Below are 25963 nucleotides of genomic sequence, written 5' to 3'. Positions count from 1 at the left end.
CCAAATCCCTATGGTGATAAGCTCACAGCGCGTCGTACGATATTGGTAGATGACGTCATCACGGGAGTACAGTGTTGTCGCTAGGTATAATATCGGCGGGTTTGAGACTCTCATGTTCCGAGAGCTGTATCTCACGATCTAGTGAACGCATTTTCTTCGTTTTAATCTCAATATTTTTTTTATTTTTTATAGTTTTTTCTGAGATAATAAAAAAAAATCATGAGAATCACCAATTGTGTTTTACTTCAAGGAAAACGTAGTCTGGTGGCTTCGAACTTCGAATCAAAAGAGCCAATGCCAAGATCAAAGCAACACAAGGCCACTTGAGTTTATTAAATACATTTTTGAATAGTTTATCACATTATCACAAATCTTGACGAAAACTTTCTCGAGGGTTTTGCAAGCTTTTCGATCACCCTATATTGGTAGCACTGATTAAGTAGTCTACACAATTATGTTATCAAAATCTATTCATTATAGCATGAAGATCACACCAAGGTGCATTGGGGGAAGAGTGCAGAGATAAAGCTCATCCTAAATCAATATACAGGGTGTGCCACAAATCATGATGAGCAATAACGACGGGATCACCCGGTAAGATCGGTCACATATGAGTTGATATTGTGATTGTGGAATTATAGGTGACATAAATACATACCTAATTACGAATATCAAAATTCTAAACATTTGCAGATCAAGGTTAGTAAAAAATTGCAAAAATTCATACGCAAGCTGTACCGACCTATACGCACAATAAAAATCAAGTCCTTATCATCATGATTTCCTGTATGAAAACAAATAAAACAGTAAAATTAACAAGTTGTTTGTTATTTATTTCAAATAAATAACAAATCAATTAATTGGCAGATGTCCCCGTCCTAATCCCTCTCAAACACACAATTCACCTGATGTTAGTGTTTTAATTGATGTTGTAAAGTGAAGAACTTGAACAATCCTAAGCCATTTTGGTCATAAATGTATTAGAGGCAATCAAACAAGTCCTTTCACTACCCTGTTCTGTGCAAAATTGAGGTGCCTTGTATATTTTTCGAAGTGAAAAAGGAATACACACCTACTTATACTACGGGGGGCTATGAGTCGCTTTCATTCAAAATGCATGATTGGTATCCGGATGCAAGGAGATCAATACCTCCATGTCTGGACGGGTGACCATCTGAGCAAATTGAGCATGTAGAGCGGCAGAGAAGTGTCTCAAACGCCAGCGAAATCATGCGCAAGAAATTCCTCTTCAGGCGATGCTCCAACTATTCCACCGAAGATGAAACTTTTGAAAGTTCTTCCAGTTTGCCCAAGACAGCTTGTGTCACCATTCCAACCCGAGTGACAGAAGATCAGAATATTCCCAAGATCACGGTGAGCGCTAAGGATCGCCAAGACGCCACAAGGTACTTGACGGAGATAGAGATTCCATGTGCCTGCAGTAGTAACAATCACAAGAGATCTTCCAACTCTGAATCTAGTCTAGGTCTCTCTGGTGATGAGAAACATATCGCTGAAGACAGGGATGAGAGTAGCTCTGGAGGATCGTTTAAGCAAAACATTAGGTGTAGCGTGTCCTTCGACATACCAAGAGCATTTGATAGACCAACATCTGAAGAGAAGAGTTCCAGTGAGAGTAACCGGAACCTTGATGAATACAACCCGGATGAGTTCTTGGTGAAAACGAACAATGAAATATCCAATGTAAACAACATCATATTAGAAGACAGCAGTGAAATTGTTTTCATCAACAAATACGACAAGGTACCAACGCCTTTCAAGTACAAAGAAATCAAACCTCGAGACTATTGTGAAGAAATTGTCAACGAATACAACAACTCTCCCAAACACATAACGACAGAGGTAACCAACCATTTGAACGCCACATTATCCAATACAGAAGATAAAACTGATAGTAATCATACAGGACATGTAGAGAAGAGGCCTCTAGAGTTAAGCCTGAGTAATAGCAGTTCGTTAAAAGGACAATGCTGTCCTGGACTAAAGTTACCTACGCCTGGTTCTAAAACACCAAGTTCTAAATCACTCTCTAGTTCTAAAACACCTCCGAGTTCTAATTCTAAAAGTTTCGGCATGAAGAAATCACACTCGTCAAATTCATGTTGTGTACAATGAATTTTTCCTTCACTTGTGTCTTTGATAATACTTATTTAGCTATGTAAATGATACACTTACTGTAAACCTTCCTTCTACAGGGATACCATTTCTGTGACCATGTCCGCAATCTTATTGATAATATCATTGTTCGATATGTTTAAAATTTTAAATCATTGTACTTACGTACCTACAAATAATATAATGTTGTCTTCTCTTTTACTTTACTTTCTTCCTTCTTTTCGTCCTTTTTGACAAAACCGTGAGGACAGGGTTTTGTCTTTTCTTCTTAAATTATTGTTCCTATAGATGTATAGTTATTTGTTACTTTCTTTTTTATTAGATTAATGTATCTTCCTTCGCTACTCACCTTCCCTTGTGCTTTAATAATGTTGTCAGACCAAAAAAATATTCCCAAACGGGTTCACAACTATTTCTACTTGAATTTTCGGCACTTTGTGCAATCCAAATATTATGATGATGTCATCATAGTTTGATTTTGATGATTTCACAGAAGAAGTACCTACCTACATAATTATTTCTTAGATTGTTTACAACTTGTATAGTTCCCCCTTTCGTTACCATGTCAGTGATTTTTCTCTAAATTTTGATTTCTTTTGGGAAAGTTTAATTTTTGTTAATTTCTGTAGAATGTCAGTATTTTAGAAAATATAAGGAGATGTTAGTATTTTCTGCCAAAGTCAGTATTATTTTTGTGCTAAGAGTTTTTTTTTACAAACTAGGTACAAAATCTATAGTTTTAATTGCAATTTTTTTGAATTTTTTCCAAATACAAATTTGAAATTTTAATTTTCTTGTCATATTGCTTTTGTCTTGCGGTGTTTTTTGATATTCTTTTCACTTGTGATGAAAATTTCGCCCGACTTTTCTAGACGTAGGACTAGCATTTCTGCCTTGAAAGTTAGTCAACCTTGGCACAATTGGTGATTCTCATGAAAAATATAACTGTCCAAATGTATTTTTTTCGTAAAGATCGTCAAAAATAATAAATAATACGAAAAGAATTTTTTTAAAAAAAGTATTTCTTCTCTAAGAAATTCGTCCCCAAAGTATGCGCGGGAAAAATAATGAGATTCAAATTTAGAAATGTGCCCTACGCTTGGCAACATTGCGTGGGACGTAACCAACCATGAAAAAAGAAATTCTTCTGGCTCTTGCTGATGTGATCACATCGTTTTCTTTGGTTTTTGCGTTTTGTATCTGCTAATTTGACTGTTTTTCCGAGTATTCTGTGGTGGTGTAGTAGTGGTCAAGGCGCTCGACTGGTTAACAGGAGGGCGTGGGTTCAATCCCAGCCGAGGTATGGAATACCTACCTCGGTGGTGTAGTGGTCAAGGCGCTCGCCTGGTAAACAGGAGGGCGTGGGTTCAATCCCAGCCGAGGTATGGAATACCTACCTCGGTGGTGTAGTGGTCAAGGCGCTACCTACCTCGGTGGTGTAGTGGTCAAGGCGCTACCTACCTCGGTGGTGTAGTGGTCAAGGCGCTACCTACCTCGGTGGTGTAGTGGTCAAGGCGCTACCTACCTCGGTGGTGTAGTGGTCAAGGCGCTACCTACCTCGGTGGTGTAGTGGTCAAGGCGCTACCTACCTCGGTGGTGTAGTGGTCAAGGCGCTACCTACCTCGGTGGTGTAGTGGTCAAGGCGCTACCTACCTCGGTGGTGTAGTGGTCAAGGCGCTACCTACCTCGGTGGTGTAGTGGTCAAGGCGCTACCTACCTCGGTGGTGTAGTGGTCAAGGCGCTACCTACCTCGGTGGTGTAGTGGTCAAGGCGCTACCTACCTCGGTGGTGTAGTGGTCAAGGCGCTACCTACCTCGGTGGTGTAGTGGTCAAGGCGCTACCTACCTCGGTGGTGTAGTGGTCAAGGCGCTACCTACCTCGGTGGTGTAGTGGTCAAGGCGCTACCTACCTCGGTGGTGTAGTGGTCAAGGCGCTACCTACCTCGGTGGTGTAGTGGTCAAGGCGCTACCTACCTCGGTGGTGTAGTGGTCAAGGCGCTACCTACCTCGGTGGTGTAGTGGTCAAGGCGCTCGCCTGGTAAACAGGAGGGCGTGGGTTCAATCCCAGCCGAGGTATGGAATACCTACCTCGGTGGTGTAGTGGTCAAGGCGCTCGCCTGGTAAACAGGAGGGCGTGGGTTCAATCCCAGCCGAGGTATGGAATACCTACCTCGGTGGTGTAGTGGTCAAGGCGCTACCTACCTCGGTGGTGTAGTGGTCAAGGCGCTACCTACCTCGGTGGTGTAGTGGTCAAGGCGCTACCTACCTCGGTGGTGTAGTGGTCAAGGCGCTACCTACCTCGGTGGTGTAGTGGTCCAAATCCCTATGGTGATAAGCTCACAGCGCGTCGTACGATATTGGTAGATGACGTCATCACGGGAGTACAGTGTTGTCGCTAGGTATAATATCGGCGGGTTTGAGACTCTCATGTTCCGAGAGCTGTATCTCACGATCTAGTGAACGCATTTTCTTCGTTTTAATCTCAATATTTTTTTTATTTTTTATAGTTTTTTCTGAGATAATAAAAAAAAATCATGAGAATCACCAATTGTGTTTTACTTCAAGGAAAACGTAGTCTGGTGGCTTCGAACTTCGAATCAAAAGAGCCAATGCCAAGATCAAAGCAACACAAGGCCACTTGAGTTTATTAAATACATTTTTGAATAGTTTATCACATTATCACAAATCTTGACGAAAACTTTCTCGAGGGTTTTGCAAGCTTTTCGATCACCCTATATTGGTAGCACTGATTAAGTAGTCTACACAATTATGTTATCAAAATCTATTCATTATAGCATGAAGATCACACCAAGGTGCATTGGGGGAAGAGTGCAGAGATAAAGCTCATCCTAAATCAATATACAGGGTGTGCCACAAATCATGATGAGCAATAACGACGGGATCACCCGGTAAGATCGGTCACATATGAGTTGATATTGTGATTGTGGAATTATAGGTGACATAAATACATACCTAATTACGAATATCAAAATTCTAAACATTTGCAGATCAAGGTTAGTAAAAAATTGCAAAAATTCATACGCAAGCTGTACCGACCTATACGCACAATAAAAATCAAGTCCTTATCATCATGATTTCCTGTATGAAAACAAATAAAACAGTAAAATTAACAATTTGTTTGTTATTTATTTCAAATAAATAACAAATCAATTAATTGGCAGATGTCCCCGTCCTAATCCCTCTCAAACACCATAATTCACCTGATGTTAGTGTTTAATTCATGTTGTAAAGTGAAGAACTTGAACAATCCTAAGCCATTTTGGTCATAAATGTATTAGAGGCAATCAAACATGTCCTTTCACTACCCTGTTCTGTGCAAAATTGAGGTGTCTTGTATATTTTTCGAGGTGAAATAGGAAAACACACCTACTTATCCTACGGGGGGCTATGAGTCGCTTTCATTCAAAATGCATGATTGGTATCCGGATGCAAGGAGCTCAATACCTCCATGTCTGGACGGGTGACCATCTGAGCAAATTGAGCACTGCTTTTACCAACCCCACTCAGGCTGGGTGAGGTTAATGTGTGGAGGCGGGTTCACTGATTGGCAAAAAAAAAAAAAAAAAAAAAAAAGGATCATGGTACAGACTGTCTCCAAAGTTTCCATCGCAAAAGACATTCGTGGTAATCTTGGTCTCAATGATCGTTAACCCCTTGAAGTCCCTTCAGGTCGTGATGACCTGATAGATTTAACCTTTGGCTCGTTGCTAGTTACTTCCCCGAAACTGAATCTAGTAAGCGCTGCGTTATCAATACGACTGAGGTGGCACATCTGAAAACGATAGAGCGTTGTGATTTCTTATCAGTGAGTTTAATTATCAGTAAGTAGCTACCGAATTTTACAGTCCCGTCTTCGTTCTGATAATCTGATTTCAGTGTTTCATTTTCTCTGGATGTGATAGGAAGAAAAAATTGAAAGTGTTCTTCGTGGTTAAAATTTTGTGGCCTTTTTTTTCCCAACTTTAGTTTTTTCTTCCTTTTTTCCCCCCATTTTACTTTCCTTATTTTTCATTTGTTCTCCTGAAACGTCGCAATTTAAGTTGGATTTCTGGTATTAATAAAAGGTAAATTTCAGTCTTTTTCTTTTTTTTTTTTAGATTTTTTATCCTTTCCGGATCCATCAAGATTTTAGGGATTTTATTTTGTGCATGAATAATGGGATAGAACTCCAAAGTGTGGATTTCTGATTCTGGTTTCTGGATAACCGAGCCGGTATGTAATGCATGTGACGGTGATATTAAAACATTTTTACTGGGACATTACCGAGTTTTGGTGAAACTTTAGGTTAAATTTTAACCGAGTTTCACTTTGTACATTTGTAATGAAAAACATAAGAAAAACATTGAAAGAACAAATCGAAGACAGAGGACCGAAAAACTCAGACACTAATCAAAGTTAGCCAGCCTAGTTAGCTTAGTTGATAGTGCGTCTGCCTTGTAAGCGCTAGGCCGCGGGTTTTATTCCTGCCCGGGGCGGATTTTATCCTCATGGGATAATGTTCGTTCTCGGAACGGCTGGCTTTCTCCTATCTTGTCTTCCTTCTCTTTTTCGATTTCGGGACGATAAGACCATAGCAGTTACAGTTCCCTCTGTCAAATCTCTTAAAAAATCATCAGTTTTAGCTCATCAGCTTACCTCGATAAAATTTCGGTGAAGAACCAATGATCTTTGGAAATCTCCCCAAAATTTTCAAAATTTTCGCCTGCGGCGCTCTAATTTATTTTGCTCACTTTAGCGTTCAGCTAAAATTAGGATAAGAAAATATCTAACAAAATTTTCAAAAATTTCGCCTGCGGCACTCTATTTTATTTTGCTCACTTTAGCGTTCAGCGAAAATTAGGATAAGAAAATATCTACGAATCTACCTACTTTTTGAAAAATTTCGCCTGCGGCGCTGAAAATTTTAAGTTCGATCAGCCCAAACTGGGGGCCCCGCGCCTTTGAAACTGCCCCGGGCCCCGCGGGGGGCTAATCCGGCCCTGGGGTAGCTTGTCACCAAAAAGAGGGTACATGAGACCCTTGTAACTACATAAAAAGCTTTGCAGTAATACAGTGATGTTAAACTCTTTGCGAAAATCATTCATAGTTTTGGTAGTTAAGGGTCACCTAGGTTGAATTTACACGGAACGGTGCTGCGAGCTGTCTAATACGTATTTATTTGTGCTAAATAGATAAAAAAAAATATATACATAATAATAATCTAATTGGTCTGATAAGGAGCAAAGACGTGGGTTTAGGTTGAACGCCATTGAAATTCTCATGAAGGTATTACATGGGATTGATATAAATCCACTATACAAACAAGAAACAAGCCTGTCCTATTGGCCCTGAGAGGAGCTCAAACTTTGCAAAATAAATCCGGAGATAATGAACTAATCCTCCATATAAATTTCGGACTAAAAACAATAACAAAAATTTTGTTATGTTTGAATACGTTCTTCTTTGAAAAATATCGAGCATATTTTTTTTTAATTTTTTTTTTAAGACTTAAAAAAGGAGAATTTTCATTGTGTTAAGCAAAAAAGCTTGTCACAAATTTCGTTCCCCGCTCAATACCTACACCATGCTAAATTTCATGACTTGACTTGGACTCGAACCATCAACCTCCAGATCCAGACTTCCAGAGTCCAGCGCGCTAACCCTTGCACCTCTGAGGTTGGTTGTTGAGAATAAATAAATACTACTTTCCTTCTGATATTGAAAAATGGGACTAAATACAATAGAATGCTCGGAAACTACACCCGCACGTTCTCTAAGCATTCACAGAGGTAACATGAGATTACGGTAAAGTAGGTAAAGACGAAAGACCATGAAACTCTATTTCGTGTTAATATAGGCCGGGCGGCGCTTCGAACTGTTGACGTTCGCGAGCCTCCCGGCACGCTTGATGCTATCAAAATAAAGCCCAGAATCTGAACCTACGTTCTGACCTACTGACTGATCCTCCCGAGTAAACATTTGTATTTTCCTGTGCCATAGCATACCCATTGCATTTGTAGTATGTCCTTCATCTCATGGGTGAGACAGGTCTTATCTAGGTACCGAATACTGAGAGAAACACTCAATAATTTATTGATGAGCTGCCCAGTCCCAGCGTCTGGGTTGCCATATGACACAGCATACTACTCAAACAGACATGACACATTAAAATTAAATTGAAAAGATTAAAAAATTTTAGGTAGTGGTAAAAATTTTAAAATTTTAATAGGGACAAGGTCGCCCAAAATGTAAATAGGTAATTAGGTATTATTTTATTGAACAATGCAAAATATTTGAAGGTACGTACTTAGCCTGGAGGGTACCTTGTGAGTGCTAGATAGTGGGTTCGATTCTCGCTCAGGGTGGATTTTATCCTAAGCAAATAAGATTCGTTCTCGGAACAGCTGGCTTTCTTCTATCCTGTCTTCGCTTTCGGGACGACCTTAACAGTTACAGTTCCTTCTATATGAAACCTCTGGAAAAAAAAAAAAAAAATACTCAGGCCAAAAAGGCCTTAATTTTTGGGGGTCATTTTTCTGAGTAAGTTTTACAATTCACTGAACCATTAGTTAATCTGTAAAAGTTAGGGTAAAAGAACACTCAAATAAGCATCATTCAATAGGATAAGGAAAGTCGTGTGATGTTCACACCAGATTTTTTTAGCACTTGTTGACGGATTTTCTGGTCACATCACTGTAAGTAGTGTAAGTACCCGTCTGAGGTATTGAATTCTCAGTCCCAAAACATTCCTATCACGCGACAGGGATTACTCTCAGAGTTAGTCCCTAGGAGGAGAGCTGCTACTTATCTTCCATATAATTAATTGCCCATTGTATTTACACTGGCACTTGTGTATTAATAGAGGCACTTGTGCGCCAATCCATGTTGGTCTTGTCAAATTAATACCTTTATCTTATCAGGAGAGGTGGAATTTTTTTAATCCGACAACAACCTCTAGCTTTTGTTCTACTTGGGTGTTGGGTCAAGGAGATTCGCCTATGGTGACCTCGGAGTAGAGGTGGGTCAGGAGTGCCCTCAATGTTTAACATGGTTCTTATACTCGTTGTTTGAAGAACGCTCAGAAAAACAATACAACAAAGTATATAAACAAAAAAAAGTAAAAATATAAACAGCTTATTTATTTATATTATGGCGAACTATGGAGTATGGAGGGAGGCAAAAAAACTATTCGAAACGATTTACCTAACTTGGTAGAATGTGCTTGCAAAGATTATACAAATTTCATTATGAGATCTACATGAATACTGATAGAGGGGCGCAAAATGGTCAAAGAAACGCCATTTAAGTAGTCTGGTCTGGCCGCATTATCGATATTCCAAATTTTGACCACACCATTGGCACTTCCAAGGCACTTGCTTTTACCATTGCCCTTGAGTCCTGAGTTTTAAAATCTTCGAGTTCTATGGTCTATGAAATGATGTTCATTGTAATGGTAAAGGGAGAGAAAGAGAGGGAAAAGTGTTCTTTCTTCTGTTCTTTCCCTTCTCTTATTGTTTTGAGGAAGTGGAAATTTATGTTTCCATTTCCACCCTCTTGCTGACAGTAATTCCTCTGTGCAGGTATTGATTTTGCTGATGCTATTTGCTGACAATATTTATAGAGCCCATTTCCATCAACTTGAAGTTCTCTTTGAAGGACGAAGACCTTGACAGACGATGTTTCTGCTTTTCCGAAGCTTGGTCCACATTGACGAGCATGGATCAACGAAATGAAACCGTCCGCATTTAATCGACGCTCTTCGATCAAGAAATAAGTGTGGACGCTACTTAACGCATTTTTAGGTCTTCGTCTCACCTAACAAATAAAATAGGTCCCTCTTAAGGTGTGTCCACACATAGTCGACGGCCATTGATGGATGTGAATTTATTGTGAATCGACGTCGATCGACTATGTGACGTGTGGACACACCTTTCCGTCTCCGTCGCGTAGATCGACTTCAGTTGACAGTAGGCGAACCTTTATACCCACATAGATTTTGCTGGAAAAAGAACAAACACACGACCCGCGAAAAACACCTAAATGTCTGGTGGAATTTGGATTAGGAATTAATGATTTTCTCTCAAGTCTGATGCAAAAGTTAATTGAATTAGTGGAGATTAGTCACCACAACTCTTACGATTGTTTTGTTCATCTTCCGGTTTTTTAAATTCTCGTGTTCTAAATTTTTAAATTCTCTTGTTCTGAATTCTCTTCTCTCCTTGTACTTTTTTCTTTCCTCGAAATTCAAGAAAAAGCAACTGTGTATATCTCCGTTAGTTAGTAGGGTCATAATAAAAAAAGTACCTAATTAAGATTTATTAAAAATTCAGTCAAACAAACGAAAGCCTCATCTCTTCTTTGATCGAACGGGGACCACTCTTCATCCGAACCTGCAGGATACTCCATCCTCGTATCCGAGGAGACTCTCTCCCGAAATAAATCGGGAGCGAGAGCCCCCCGGATACACATGCTCGCTGCTCTCATGATTGCAACTGTTATTACTGTAATATCTCCGTTAGGTCGTTTCTCGGAATAAATGGAAAATCTTAAATTCTATGAAAAAGGTGTGTTTGTTTACAAATATGAGGTGGATGGGGATTGTTGCTGGACAAAGTTCGGTCACTTTGTATTGTCACTTAAGGTAACCACACACGTTCGGATAATTAGGTGCCTATCTCAAGGTTTTCCTTAATAAATTCCTTAAGAAATCTTTATTACACTGAGGAATCATCTCAATCGAATATCAACATGAGGCAGCATGCTTCAAAGATTTTGTACAGTGGATTGATATGGTCTGGAAGCATACTTTCTGTTGTTCCATGTATAGGTATACCTAGATATATTATCTAGTTTATCTAAAAAAACTTGCTCTTGACGCGACCTTGTATCATGCATGCTCTCTGTATTGTGGATTTTGATAAAGAAATAAATAAGAAGTATAAGTATAAGTATTATAAACGCCGTAGATAAGAGGAAATCGTTTCTAAATCGATGAGACGTTGAGAATTTTTTCGTTGAATATATAAGTTTTTCGAGAGAGCTAAATGAGCTATTGGGTTTGATTAGCATGGAGGTTGTGTCAAACGAATGGTTGGGCTGTAGATTTCTACCTATATAAATTTTTTGTTTAGTTGGGCTAGGATTGTCATTTTGGCTTTTGTTTGGATTCAGAGGTTGGTCTTCTACTTGGATTCTTGAAATCAGATGTTAATATAAATGCCAAATTAGAACATCAAAAAATATGTGAAAAATATTTTCCTTGGTGTCCAAAACATCTGTAACACCTAATGCTGCCGCGCTGTACCAGTGTACCTGTACCCTGTACCTACAGTAGCAGGGCAAACATTCAATCTCTTGAAAATTCCAAGGCACAGGACTCATAAGTATGGTACGGGTAACTCTACCTCCAGTTAGACTATGAAACTATCTTCATAGGGATATAAGGGACTCACAAAGTAGTTGCATTTTCCTTTCGGAAAGAGAAACGATTCCGATGGCGGCGCTACATCTAGGATTTCCTATGGTTTTGTGCAGGCTCTAACACACCAAGCTTCAGAAGAGTGGAAATTCCAAAAGGAAAATACGACTAGCCTTACTTTGGTAAAATATTTTACAGACTCACACTCTCAGAGAGAAAGAAAAGATGAGCGGTCGGAGGGAAAAGCTACTTCAGGAGAACACTGCGACAAGAATGCCACAGGGAAACCATTAATACCTTTCTCAAACACCCTGTAGAAAATAAAGTAAAAAGGAAACTCGATAAAGTTTGTAAATAAAAACATTAGAGGTGTAACCAGCAGGGTCAGAGAACAATATGATAACCTTTACCTAGGAGGTGGGTAGGATGGCTATTGGCTATAGTGCCTTGATAGGAGTCATAACCTTAGCAGAAATAGATAACGGGAAGGCAACTGCCAGTGGCAACCTGTATTGATAACACCAGGAAAAAAAGTTCGATCAGCTAGAAATCAGAAATCTTCGTTTTGAGTTTAAAACGCCTGATGTGTGCGTTTCAAAGGCAAATGAAAGGAGAGAGGACGGACTGCAATCTTTAACAATTTGGTACTTAAAAGCCTAAATCATTGTGAAAAATACCAAACCTGAAAATAATCTCCAGTTTTGGAGATCTGGAGAGGATATTTCAGTGCATCTCATTAGGCTGAACTAGGAACAGCTTCAAGCTAGAAATCAGAAATCTTCGTTTTGAGTTTAAAACGCCTGATGTGTGCGTTTCAAAGGCAAATGAAAGGAGAGAGGACGGACTGCAGTCCTTAACAATTTGGTACTTAAAAGCCATCATTGTGAAAAATACCAAGTCTGAAAATAACCTCCAGTTTTGGAGATCTGGAGAGGATATTTCAGTGCATCTCATTAGGCTGAACTAGGAACAGCTTCGGTTTCATTTCAGTCTGGGGGCGATACTCCAAACAAAGTGTTTACAAGCGTCTACACTCTACAAGCTTCTTTGCACGATGAAAATATCCCATAAGAAGATATTCGCCGATGATGATACTTATGAAGAGGACAAAGAGGAAAACAAGAAACACAAGGATGAGGAATACTGATACGCAAGAACTTGAAGATGAACAGGATGAAGAGATGAATAGGATACCTAAAGTGAAAGAAGAATAATGGACAAAAAACATGCAATGATAAGCATTGAATTGCGTTGAAATGAAAACTGAATGTGGAAGTCCATTTTCTGCACATGTAAACACCTATTGGCATATCTTTTCTGTACATGCACAACAACACCTATTTGAATAATTCCCGGGATATCAAATTGGACGAGGTTCCAATACTCCACACTTATTCGGAACATCCGCACTGATCCGAATAACATACGCACTAATAGACGCACCAATACACTCATGGTGGATTTCACCAATGACTTAATGAGAGATTTCACTAATGGGTCAACCTTCATTTAGAAGAACTAAAGTTCACAAATTGAACTCTCTGTTGCAGGCAGTGACAACGATAATGGTGGAAACGGCGCAGAAGAATGACGTCGAAGTGACAACCGGGAGTATAGACAAAGTTATCAAAGTACCCACCCTCAACCTGAGTGATCAGTGGAAATGCAAGAAGGTAAGACAATCAAGATTTTACATACATGTTCTTTAGCGTCCATTGCAATGATCAGTAATTAGATTGCCAATAGTCAGTAATTAGACTTGCAATGGTCATTAAAATTAGACCATCTCAAGACCATCCTTACAGAGGTGAGTGACTCTTTCCTCAAGAGAAAAATGATGAGACCGTCTGATAGAGCCAGGTTTGACAGATAGTCGGAACGTGCGTGGCGAAAAAAAAAAACTAGAGACCTATCAATGTAGGTCTGTCAGACCGCGGTCTCAGCATGAGATCAGTACTGTAGCAAAGCTCACGCAGATCCAGGCTGATTCCCAAATGTGAGGTGGTTTTTAGTTGGTAGAAATCCAACCTAATCTCAATCACCACGAGATTATCTTAAAAGAAGAAAAGAAGATTTTCCACCTCTACGATAAAAAAAAAATAAAAAAAAATATATATATATCTAGTTTCAGTGTAATTCCACCACAAGGTAAGGTAACTAATTTCGCAAAAACAGACGCCCTCTGCGGAGTTTTATAATTATATCCATCAATACTTCAGTTATTAGTTACCTAGGTAGTTTATTACCAATGGACCTATGCCTTTGACAAGAGGTTATTTATTTCTTATTAGAGTTATTAGTCTATTCTGTACACGACAGTTTAATATGGACAATGGTCAGAAGAAGTGTTCCAATGTCATTCATCATTCATCCACAGTTGATCCCAGGAATCCCAGGTAGGAAAAGAAGATATTACCAAGGAGTGATAGGTAATTGCTCTCCTGGAAAAACCCAAAACGTGTCAGAGATGCAACACACATGGACAAAAAACATGCAATGATAAGCATTGAATTGCGTTGAAATGAAAACTGAATGTGGAAGTCCATTTTCTGCACATGTAAACACCGTGTCATTCATCATTCATCCACAGTTGATCCCAGGAATCCCAGGTAGGAAAAGAAGATATTACCAAGGAGTGATAGGTAATTGCTCTCCGGGAAAAACCCAAAACGTGTCAGAGATGCAACACACATGGACAAAAAACATGCAATGAAAAGCATTGAATTGCGTTGAAATGAAAACTGAATGTGGAAGTCCATTTTCTGCACATGTAAACACCTATTGGCATAACTTTTCTGTACATGCACAACAACACCTATTTGAATAATTCGCGGGTCAATTATAGCAGCGAGCTTTTACCTGATAACAATGAAAGTGTGATAACCCATGATCACCTGTTGTAAAAGCACCAAGATAACCTGGTGTAAAAGCACAAGATAACCTGTTGTAAAAGCACAAGATTGTACAACCTGTTGTACAAGCCCCAAGAGAACTTGTAGTACAAGCCCAGTAGATAGGGAAAATGGACCAGATTGATAACATTGTGAAAGAGAAATTCATAAATAGAAGCAATCAAGAAATATTTGGCCTGAATTGTGTGTGGACTGGGAAAATTCTAGAAATAAGAGGTAGGAATGTAGGAAATGAAAAGCAACAGAATGGTACAAACTGAGGGTATTACAAGGGAAAAGAAAGAGCAGGAAGATAAAAGCGAAGGAGGAATGAAGACATCAAAAATGGTACAAATACTTCAATTGAAATATTATACTGTCTGTGCCAATGAAATAAAAGGAGTAAGGAATTAAAAAGTCACACAAAACCACATAGGAAAACGAAGAATCGAATAGAGGAAGAATAAGTAGTAGATCATCTATTCTAAGAAAGCATCAGAATCAGAACAAAGAATCCTCTACCTTCTTAGTGTTGTACAAGCTACACAAACTATATAGGAATATTGAGAGAAAGATTCAAAAACATTACCTACAGGGAAAAAGAAAATAAATACATAGAAAAGAAAAGATGGATTGAAATGTCCAATAAAGACTTTCATGAAATGTTTCAATAGAAAATGATGCTAAAATTGGATCAACCCTTAGGTAAATAATTAGGTATTTTGTTTTATTTTAAAACATATTCCCAACATAATTTTCCTATTGGTGTTTGATTATTACATTTCTTGTTATTCTCGACAGTAGGTACTCCATAGACCACAAGTCATAAGTTCAAATTATAATTAGCTCATTGTAGTAGGAAAGTAAGTAGGTATGTATTTTAGGTAGATATACTAATCAACTTAAGTAGATAATATGTCGTTCTGAATATTACTTTCCCTATCCTATAGGAAAGAAAGTAATGTAATCGGGTCAAATTTTCGATGGTCAGTTTTTAGTGTCAAAACACGTTTTGAGGTCCCTAGAGCCTAGAGGTCAGACATTGGTCCGTGTGTGTGTGTGTATGTCTGTCTGTAAACAAAATATCTCGAGAACGGTGACAAGGATGCGACACGAAACTTTCGGTTAAGACCGGTGCATTGTTCAGAATATTTTTAAAACAATGATAGTAAATAATAACTACCTACTAGCTATGTACGTAGTTCAAACAGTTATTCGTACCTACTTGGGTATTTATGCCTAGTCTCTATACTGTTAAGTATACCTACGCAATTACATACATATAGGATATAGGTATTACCTACTTTAAATTATTTCCTTATGTAGCATTACTATTATCCAGCGTCGCGGCGTCAGATTTTCAAAAGGGGAAGCTGTGAACCCATTTACAGGTTGTTCCAAAAGTCCCCAGTCCCCACCCAGTTCTCATAACAACTGAACCGGTTGAACGGATGAAGAAAGTACATTATCGAAGACTCGCCAGCATTGAAAAGCATCTCGGATTTCCTACGACAGTGATTTCCAACTAGTGGCCCGTCAGACCAACAGACCGTTTTTGTGGCCCGCGAAGCTTTTAGGATGGGCCCCCTCAGACTTGATTTTTGCTCTTTTGCTATGGGGTAGACAGCAAAAATGGAGCATCCACCCCCCGCCCTCAAGAAAATCCCAGATATAGAATTGCTCCCCTGTGTATGTGGCCCGCGAAGTAGGTACCTGCCAATGTAGCATGTGGCCCGCATACACACGGAAGTTGGAAAACCCTGGAGAATTTAGTAAAGACCAAAAGAGGGGAAACGGGCTTCAGAAGAGAGGAAATTCCGAAAGGCAAATACTCCTTTGCTTCCCTAGGTTCCATGGTTGGCTACGCCACCGACTATTATCTAGCTTCAGACGAGAGGAAATTCCGAAAGGCAAATACTCCTTTGCTTCCCTAGGTTCCATGGTTGGCTACGCCACCGACTATTATCTATAGTTTCCCTGGTAAATCCAATTGTTCACGTTTTTCTCTCCCGTTCTCGCTCACATTTCATGAATTAAAAAAACTTGCTCTTGACGCGACCTTGTATCATGCATGCTCTCTGTATTGTGGATTTTGATAAAGAAATAAATAAGAAGTATAAGTATAAGTATTATAAACGCCGTAGATAAGAGGAAATCGTTTCTAAATCGATGAGACGTTGAGAATTTTTTCGTTGAATATATAAGTTTTTCGAGAGAGCTAAATGAGCTATTGGGTTTGATTAGCATGGAGGTTGTGTCAAACGAATGGTTGGGCTGTAGATTTCTACCTATATAAATTTTTTGTTTAGTTGGGCTAGGATTGTCATTTTGGCTTTTGTTTGGATTCAGAGGTTGGTCTTCTACTTGGATTCTTGAAATCAGATGTTAATATAAATGCCAAATTAGAACATCAAAAAATATGTGAAAAATATTTTCCTTGGTGTCCAAAACATCTGTAACACCTAATGCTGCCGCGCTGTACCAGTGTACCTGTACCCTGTACCTACAGTAGCAGGGCAAACATTCAATCTCTTGAAAATTCCAAGGCACAGGACTCATAAGTATGGTACGGGTAACTCTACCTCCAGTTAGACTATGAAACTATCTTCATAGGGATATAAGGGACTCACAAAGTAGTTGCATTTTCCTTTCGGAAAGAGAAACGATTCCGATGGCGGCGCTACATCTAGGATTTCCTATGGTTTTGTGCAGGCTCTAACACACCAAGCTTCAGAAGAGTGGAAATTCCAAAAGGAAAATACGACTCTAGCGTTTCCCGGCCCCACTCAAGCTGGCTGAGGTTTATTTGAGGAGACAGGTAGATTGTAGCCGAATGGAGGTATGGAGGATGAAAACCCCCGTCACTAAAAACCTTATCATTTATACAGTGACGTGTGACGTTCAACTTCTATCAAACGAACTTCTACGTCTGACCGCAACAGGAGATTTCAGGATTTCAAAATTTGACACGATTTCCGAAACATGACCTCGAAGACCTCGACATATTGTCAATTACCTCTCCCTTTTAACTTACTTATCCTATATTGTGGATTTTGATAAAGAAATAAATAAGAAGTATAAGTATTATAAACGCCGTAGATAAGAGGAAATCGTTTCTAAATCGATGAGAAGTTGAGAATTTTTTCGTTGAATAGGTATATAAGTTTTTCGAGAGAGCTAAATGAGCTATTGGGTTTGATTAGCATGGAGGTTGTGTCTAACGAATGATTGGGCTGTAGATTTCTCCCTCTCTTTTGTTTAGTACCAACCTCAGTGGTGCAGTGGCTAGCACGGTGGATTTGAATCTGGAGGTTGGTGGTTCGAGTCCAAGTCATGTCATAAAATTTAGCGTAGTATATTAAGCGGGGAACGACATTTGTGACAAGCATTTATGCTTAACACAATTAAAATTCCTATCCTATTTTTTGTTTAGTTGAGCTAGGATTGTGATTTCGGCTTTTGTTTCGATCCAGAGGTTGGTCTTCTTCTTGGACTCTTGAATTCAGATGTTAATGCCCAATTAGAACTTCAAAAAATATGTGAAAAATATTTTCCTTGGTGTCCAAAACATCTGTAACACCTAACGCTGCCGCGCTGTACCTACAGTAGCAGGGCAAACATTCAATCTCTTGAAAATTCCAAGGCACAGGACTCATTAGTATGGTACGGGTAACTCTACCTCCAGTTAGACTATGAAACTATCTTCACAGGGATATAAGGGACTCACAAAGTAGTTGCATTTTCCTTTCGGAAAGGGAAACGATTCCGATGGCGGCGCTACATCTAGGATTTCCTATGGTTTTGTACAGGCTCTAACACACCAAGATTCAGAAGAGTGGAAATTCCAAAAGGAAAATACGACTAGCCTTACTCTGGTAAAACATTTTACAGACTCACACTCTCAGAGAGAAAGAAAAGATGAGCGGTCGGAGGGAAAAGCTACTTCAGGAGAACACTGCGACAAGAATGCCACAGGGAAACCATTAATACCTTTCTCAAACACCCTGTAGAAAATAAAGTAAAAAGGAAACTCGATAAAGTTTGTAAATAAAAACATTAGAGGTGTAACCAGCAGGGTCAGAGAACAATATGATAACCTTTACCTAGGAGGTGGGTAGGATGGCTATTGGCTATAGTGCCTTGATAGGAGTCATAACCTTAGCAGAAATAGATAACGGGAAGGCAACTGCCAGTGGCAACCTGTATTGATAACACCAGGAAAAAAAGTTCGATCAGCTAGAAATCGACACCGAAGCGAATACAATAGTCCGTCCCTTATACCTTTTTATTACTATTGTAATAATAAAGGAAGGACGGACTAAAAAGCAAAGTAAAGAGCAATCCGATAGGTTAGTTAGCGTGGAGGGCAGCGTTGGCATTCGGATGGATGATCATAAATATGGACAATCGGGTGCTGCCAGCGTTTCCCGGCCCCACTCAGGCTGAGGTTTATTTGAGGAGACAGGTAGATTGTAGCCGAATGGAGGTGTGGAGGATGAAAAACCCCGTCACTAAAAACCTTAGCATTTATACAAAGACGTGTGTCGTTCAACTTCTATCAAACGAACTTCTACGTCTGACCGCAGCAGGAGATTTCAGGATTTCAAAATTTGACACGATTCCCGAAACATGACCTCGAAATATTGTCAATTACCTCTCCCTTTTAACTTTCTTATCCTAGGTATAGGCGTCATGGACACTTAGGGCACAAAATTTCCAACCAAATTTCTCCAAGAGCATCCGTTACTAACACTCCTCTACTGTAGGAGCCTCGGAGTACAACCAAGTATCACTTGAACCCGCTTGTTCCTAATTCATTCATCAGTTCTATCACATGTAGGTCTGCCTAGGTCTCGAATATTTACCTTAGTAGATAATAATATCGTGATTACCTACCTACTTCATAGCTCAATGAATATTTCAGTTGCTCTTCAAATGGGCGTGTTATCAAACAAAAGAAAATAGTAATACTTACGTACAAGTTGGCAAGGAGGCTGTAAAAGAAAGTTGACTAGAAAAAAGTTTAGCTTCAGGAATTTTCTAAACCAATTCTGTTCCATCTTCCAGGTAGAAGACGTCCTGTCTGTGGTCAAACTGAATGGGGAACTCATCAAGAAAATTGAAAAGACTTTCCAGAATGAACTAGAACGAGGCCTACTGGACAGATCATCTTCCTTGCAAATGGAAAACACATACATACCAGAGCTACCAAATGGAACAGGTGAGGTTTCAGAAGGGTTGGGTGGAAGAGACCATCCTGGACGAATTCTTCAAGAATTACGTCTAGGACGTACTCTTCTTTGTCGTTTGGTTTTTGTACACGTTTAACCAATCTTTTTGGGCTGTTTGTTCTTCACCTAAGCCTTAGAGTAGGCTTTTCATGTATGTGTCCTTGGGTTTTACTTCTTTTCAAATGATAATTATTATCTACCATGGAACACGGGTACAGAAAGTTCAATGTTTAATGTTTCAAAAGGATTTTTGATTAGAGTAACCATGGTGGAACGAATCTAACCAATCTTTCTGGGGAAGTTCTAGGTGTGTTCTCGGGAAAGCTTGGTTAGATTTCTTCCACTTTGGCAAGCTAAACCCTACTGGACAGATCATCTTCCTTGCAAATGGAAAACACATACATACCAGAGCTACCAAATGGAACAGGTGAGGTTTCAGAAGAGTTGAGTGGAAGAGACCATCCTGGACGAATTCTTCAAGAATTACGTCTAAGACGTACTCTTCTTTGTCAAGCTAAACAAAGTTCCCTGTAATATGAACCGGGCTGCTCTTTGAACTCTTGACCTTTGCGCTTCTCCCGATACGCTTGATCTTGTTGCCAAAGCTGTTTGCTGCTGACAGAGACAATTTTTTGTCGATGGTGGGATTCGAACCCGGGACCTTCTGCATGGCAAGCAAGCGCGTTACCACTGGACCAACCGTGCCCCTTAAACAGAGGTGACTCTTTCCTCAAGAGAAAAATGATGAGACCGCCTGATAGAGCCAGGTTTGATAGAGCCAGGTTTGACAGACAGTCGTAAAGTGCGTGGCGGAAAAAAACTCGAGACCTATCAATGTAGGTCTGTCAGACCGCGGTCTCAGCATGACAGGCTGGCCTAAAATTGTGGAAACGTCTTCTGGAAATTGTCATATCTGATGACTAGAGACTGTAAAGGAAAGTTGGCAAGGAGGCTGTAAAAGAAAGTTGACTAGAAAAAAGTTTAGCTTCAGGAATTTTCTAAACCAATTCTGTTCCATCTTCCAGGTAGAAGACGTCCTGTCTGTGGTCAAACTGAATGGGGAACTCATCAAGAAAATTGAAAAGACTTTCCAGAATGAACTAGAACGAGGCCTACACATTGGGAGACTGAGCGACATGGCGAGAAAAATGTGAGTAGAACCCCCCTGGGTGAAGCAACTTTGAGCGTGGCTTGAATCTGGCATGGTGGTTTTGATTTTGTAGGATTCTCAAATTCCCATATTAACCAGCGCAGCGCAGAGTTGTGAAGAGGCATTTTGAATGTGCCATCAGTTGCCAGAGGAACGCTGAAGTTGAGAAACGTTGGGTTGTTATTTGGACGGGTGACCGTCTGGGATGACACTTGCTTCTGGCTATTTCTAAATGCAGTAAGTGCACTCAGCTTCCTGAGGACAGTTTGATTTATTGAGGAGCTGTTTGATACGCAGCGAAAAGACAAGCCACGAAAGCCTGATAGATGATGACCCAGCTGTTAGAGCTGCCTCTCACATGAAAAAATTTAGCAAGAAGATCTGAGGACTTTTTATGGTTGTGAAGGATTAAGGTGTCCCTTTTGTATGTTTATTGGAAAATCTTTACCATGTCTAACGTTATTCTTTACTTCCCCTCTTCTGGCTATTTCTAAGTGCAGTAAGTGCACTCAGCTTCCTGAGGACAGTTTGATTTATTGAGGACCTGTTTGATACGCAGCGAAAAGACGAGCCATGAAAGCCTGATAGATAATGACCCAGCTGTTAGAGCTGCCTCTCACATGAAAAAATTTAGCAAGAAGATCTGGGGACTTTTCAGCCGAGAACGAACATTATCCCATCAGGATAAAATCCGCCCCGGGCGGGAATCGAACCCGTGGCCTAGCGCTTACAAGGCAGACGCACTAAGCTAACTAGGCTGGCGGTTGTGAAAGATTAAGGTGTCCTTTTTGTAGGTATGTTTATTGGAAAATCTTTACCATTTCTAATGTTATTCTTTACTTCCCCCCCACCTCCAGGTTGTCATAGATGTGGAGTGGGGAGCATTCGGTGACAATGGGGTGCTCGACTTTATCCGAACAGAATTCGACAGATGTGTGGACGACAACTCTTTAATTCAGAGGTCTTTTACGTAAGTGTACAACCACTCTCTTAAAATACAATAGGGTAATAGAGAACATACATTTAGTTACTTACCCTCTTACTTATCCGTGTCCAAAGCTTCTCACATGAACATTTAGATGGTGTTCTTTCAGAACTCTGCAACTTTGATGCCTAATGGAGTCATTTCTGGTACAAGTAGTGCCAATGTTGGTACAGTTAAGAAGGTGGTCTTCGTTCTGCACCTGTGAGAGGTGCGAAGGATATCCTCCTGAGTTTCTATGTATTCCCACTTAGCCAAAGCTTTCTTGCAGCGGGACACTCCCACCCTCAGTCTATTAAGCGTTTTCCAGGTTGAGTAGGGCAACTGCATTTAGTTTAAAAAATTGAATGAAGGGTTTAGTCCTACAGCAGACTTGGGTAAAGGAGATATCCGTTTCATGGTCCCCTGAGTCCAAAAGTGAAAACCACTCTCTTAAAATACAATAGGGTAATAGAGAACATGCATTTAGTTACTTACTTTCTTACTTATCCGTGTCCAAGGCTTCTCACACATGAAGATTTAGATGGTGTTCTTTCAGAACTCTGCAACTTTGATAGCTACTGGAGTCATTTCTGGTACAAGTAGTGCCAATGTTGGTACAGTTAAGAAGGTGGTCTTCGTTCTGCACCTGTGAGAGTTGCGAAGGATATCCTCCTGAGTTTCTATGTATCCCCACTTAGCCAATGTTTTCTTGCAGCGGGACACTCCCACCCTCAGTCTATTAAGCGTTTTCCAGGTCGAGTAGGGCAACTGCATTTAGTTTAAAAAATTGAATGAAGGGTTTAGTCCTACGGCAGACTTGGACAAAGGAGATATCCGTTTCATGGTCCCCTGAGTCCAAAAGTGATCTACTTGTGATTGTTTGTGGGAAAAATTATTTTTTGAATCAATTTCTTGTGCACATGTTGTTAGTTGTTACTCCAATGTGAAAGTTCACGTTTCTTTGAACAAGATTCAGGACGTAAGCAGTAGCATCTTGCGACTTGCTACTTGCGACGTGTTACCTCAGTGCGAAACGTGCCTAAGTACTACTTTATTTAGGCTGTCAGCTTAGAATAAGTTCTGCGAGAAAATATCGAAATCACACCACAAGACCTCCAATGTAAACGAATCTTTAAAACTAAGAGACCATTCACACAGTCATTGGCACAATGAATTCAAATGCTCTTCAACTTACAGGTATTTCTAGGAAACAACACTGACTGAATTTCCGACTAAAGGAATCCTGTATTTGGTATTTGATTTCAACACAAATGATTTTAAGAGACCATTCACACAGTCATTGGCACAATGAATTCAAATGCTCTTCAACTTACAGGTATTTCTAGGAAACAACACTGACTGAATTTTCAACTAAAGAAATTAAATTTCCCACTAAAGGAATCCTGTATTTGGTATTTGATTTCAGCACAAATGATTTTAAACAAGCTGGGCCCGTCCCTCCGGGAATTTTTCAGCCCCTAGTTTATTCGATCGTGATTAGAGAAAATCAGTACCTATGTATCTACCTAATTTGTTTAATATTCAGTTTATTATTATTCTTGATTTGATTTTTTGATTTTACTTTCATGTGTAATGATAAAATCAAGACTACAGCCCGTTCTCCCTTTATTCCCAATATAATGTTTAAGTCACCCGTCCATTTATTGGCCTTGCTCGGCGTAGCTCAACACAGGTGACGCTAAAACCGGTCCTAAAATAACGACTGAAGTGTTATCTAAAACTTTCTCGCTTTGAGTTTATAGGTCGTCACTTTGCACGAAACACAGGTAGACACGAGCTTTTGTAGAAGATCAAATTGGACGAGGTTCCAATACTCCACACTTATTCGGAACATCCGTACTGATCCGAATAACATACGCACTAATAGACGCACCAATACACTCATGGTTGATTTCACCAATGACTTAATGAGAGATTTCACCAATGGGACAACCTTCATTTAGAAAAAACCAATCTCTTAAAATACAATAGGGTAATAGAGAACATGCATTTAGTTACTTACTTTCTTACTTATCCGTGTCCAAGGCTTCTCACAGGAACATTTAGATGGTGTTCTTCCAGAACTCTGCAACTTTGATGGCTACTGGGGTCATTTCTGGTACAAGTAGTGCCAATGTTGGTACAGTTAAGAAGGTGGTCTTCGTTCGACTGTGAGAGGTGCGAAGGATATCCTCCTGAGTTTCTATGTATCCCCACTTAGCCAAAGTTTTTTTGCAGCGGGATACTCCCACCCTCAGTCTATTAAGCGTTTTCCAGGTTGAGTAGGACAACTGTATTTAGTTAAAAAAAAAAAAAATGAATGAATGAATGAAAGGGTTATTTGTACAGCAGACTTGGGTAGAGGAGATATCCGTTTTAGGGTCCCCTGAGTCCAAAAGTGATCGTCAACCATGAGATGTTGCTGTGTGTTTCAGATTTGAAAAGTACATTTCAGGGAAGTATTTAGGCGAGCTGGTTCGTGTAGTATTGTGCCGACTGGTCAGGGATGGTCTTCTATTCAATGGTGTCAGCTCAGAGGACCTGGTCACACCCAATGCGTTCCGAACTAGTTTCGTGTCTCTCATTGAACAGTAAGTCAATGGTGTCAGCTCAGAGGACCTGGTCACACCCAATGCGTTCCGAACTAGTTTCGTGTCTCTCATTGAACAGTAAGTAGTTTTTCGTTTGGGGTTTAGTCACTGTAAACTGCTAAGGTTTTGATTGTCTTGGGTTTTATACTATATTCTGAGACAAAGTACCCGCTTCTTCACAACCTCATCCAGCTTGAGTAGGGCCGAGAAAAGCCAGCAGCGCACAATTACCCAGATGGTCAAGTCACTGTAAACTGCTAAGGTTTTGATTGTCTTGGGTTTTATGCTCTATTCTGAGACAAAGTACCCGCTTCTTCACAACCTCATCCAGGTTGAGTAGGGCGGAGAAAAGCCAGCAACGCACAATTACCCAGATGGTCACCAATCCAAATAATCACCCCAACTTCCAACTTCAGTGATCCATTGAGAACTGGTTCATTGAACATACCATCGCCAGTGGCTATTCTCAGCTTTATTAATCACCTAGCACCATTTTATTCTATGTATTCGAAGAAAAAAGTAGGTATTTACATATACAGGGTGCGTCAGAGAAACAATGACAACAGCTCAGGGTAGGTAGATCTTTCCAACAAGGTCCTCTAGAAGTCTACAGGCAACCAGCAACAAGCAATCCGCCGCAGGTCGCTGTTGCCTGTTGCTAGGTTAGGTTGCCCCAGTGTAAAGGTACCTATATACAGGGTGCGTCAGAGAAACAATGACAACAGCTCAGGGTAGGTAGATCTTTCCAACAAGGTCCTCTGGATCATTTCATTCCTAACATGGTCCTCTCTTCGTTTCTCTCTCCCCCCAGAGACAGTGTGGATGGTCTCACTCATTATACAGAGAAGGTTCTGGATGACCTTGGACTGACCTATAACGATGACGATATTCTGATCGTGCAACGAGTATGCCATCTCTTGTCCCTACGAGCTACACTACTAGTTTCTATATGTGAGTATAGTGGTATATTGTTTTCGGAAACTGAGACGATTTCCCCTCTTCTGAAGCTCATTTCCCCTCTTTTAAATTAAAATACGGGTAGTTCAACCACTAGGTGGCGTAATAGCGCCTGTACTGAAACATGGGAAATCCAAGATGGCGCATTACCAACCACCGAAGGTCTAGTGTTTAGCTGTCGCGTTGCTTCGAACTCTTGACGCTAGAGCGCCTTCCGGCACGCTTGATCGATTTGGGATTTTTTTCTTTGTTCCTATCCAATAAGTAATTTTATTATGTCTCACAACTTCATTATGTTCTCTTTTTCAGGCACGGCTGTGTTGGTACGAAGGATAGACCGGGATGACATCACCATAGCGGTGGACAGAATTCGACAGATGTGTGGACGACAACTCTTTAATTCAGAGGTCTTTTACGTAAGTGTACAACCACTCTCTTAAAATACAATAGGGTGATTGTAATAGAGAACATGCATTTAGTTACTTACTTTCTTACTTATCCGTGTCCAAGGCTTCTCACATGAACATTTAGATGGTGTTCTTTCAGAACTCTGCAACTTTGATGGCTGCGGGGGTACATGCAGTCAGGTACATGTAGTGCCAATGTTGGTACAGTTGAGAAGGTGG

At 40.0% G+C, this 25963-nt stretch overlaps 2 protein-coding genes across 2 annotated transcripts in view; one reads left to right on the top strand and one right to left on the bottom strand.

Annotated features, from left to right (window-relative positions):
• LOC103512843 (soluble guanylate cyclase 88E) overlaps positions 1–25963 on the top strand; it is an 85155-nt gene that overhangs the window by 29825 nt on the left and 29367 nt on the right. The window lies entirely within an intron of this gene.
• LOC103512854 (trifunctional purine biosynthetic protein adenosine-3) overlaps positions 1–25963 on the bottom strand; it is a 134090-nt gene that overhangs the window by 89448 nt on the left and 18679 nt on the right. The gene's annotated exons all lie outside the window — the stretch shown is intronic.

The sequence above is a fragment of the Diaphorina citri genome, unplaced genomic scaffold (genome assembly GCF_000475195.1).
Source record: "Diaphorina citri unplaced genomic scaffold, Diaci psyllid genome assembly version 1.1 scaffold38, whole genome shotgun sequence".
In the NCBI taxonomy this organism is placed as follows: Eukaryota; Metazoa; Arthropoda; class Insecta; order Hemiptera; family Psyllidae; genus Diaphorina; species Diaphorina citri.
The sequence above is the reverse complement of the archived record's forward strand: the minus strand, read 5'-3'. Positions and strand labels throughout refer to the sequence as shown.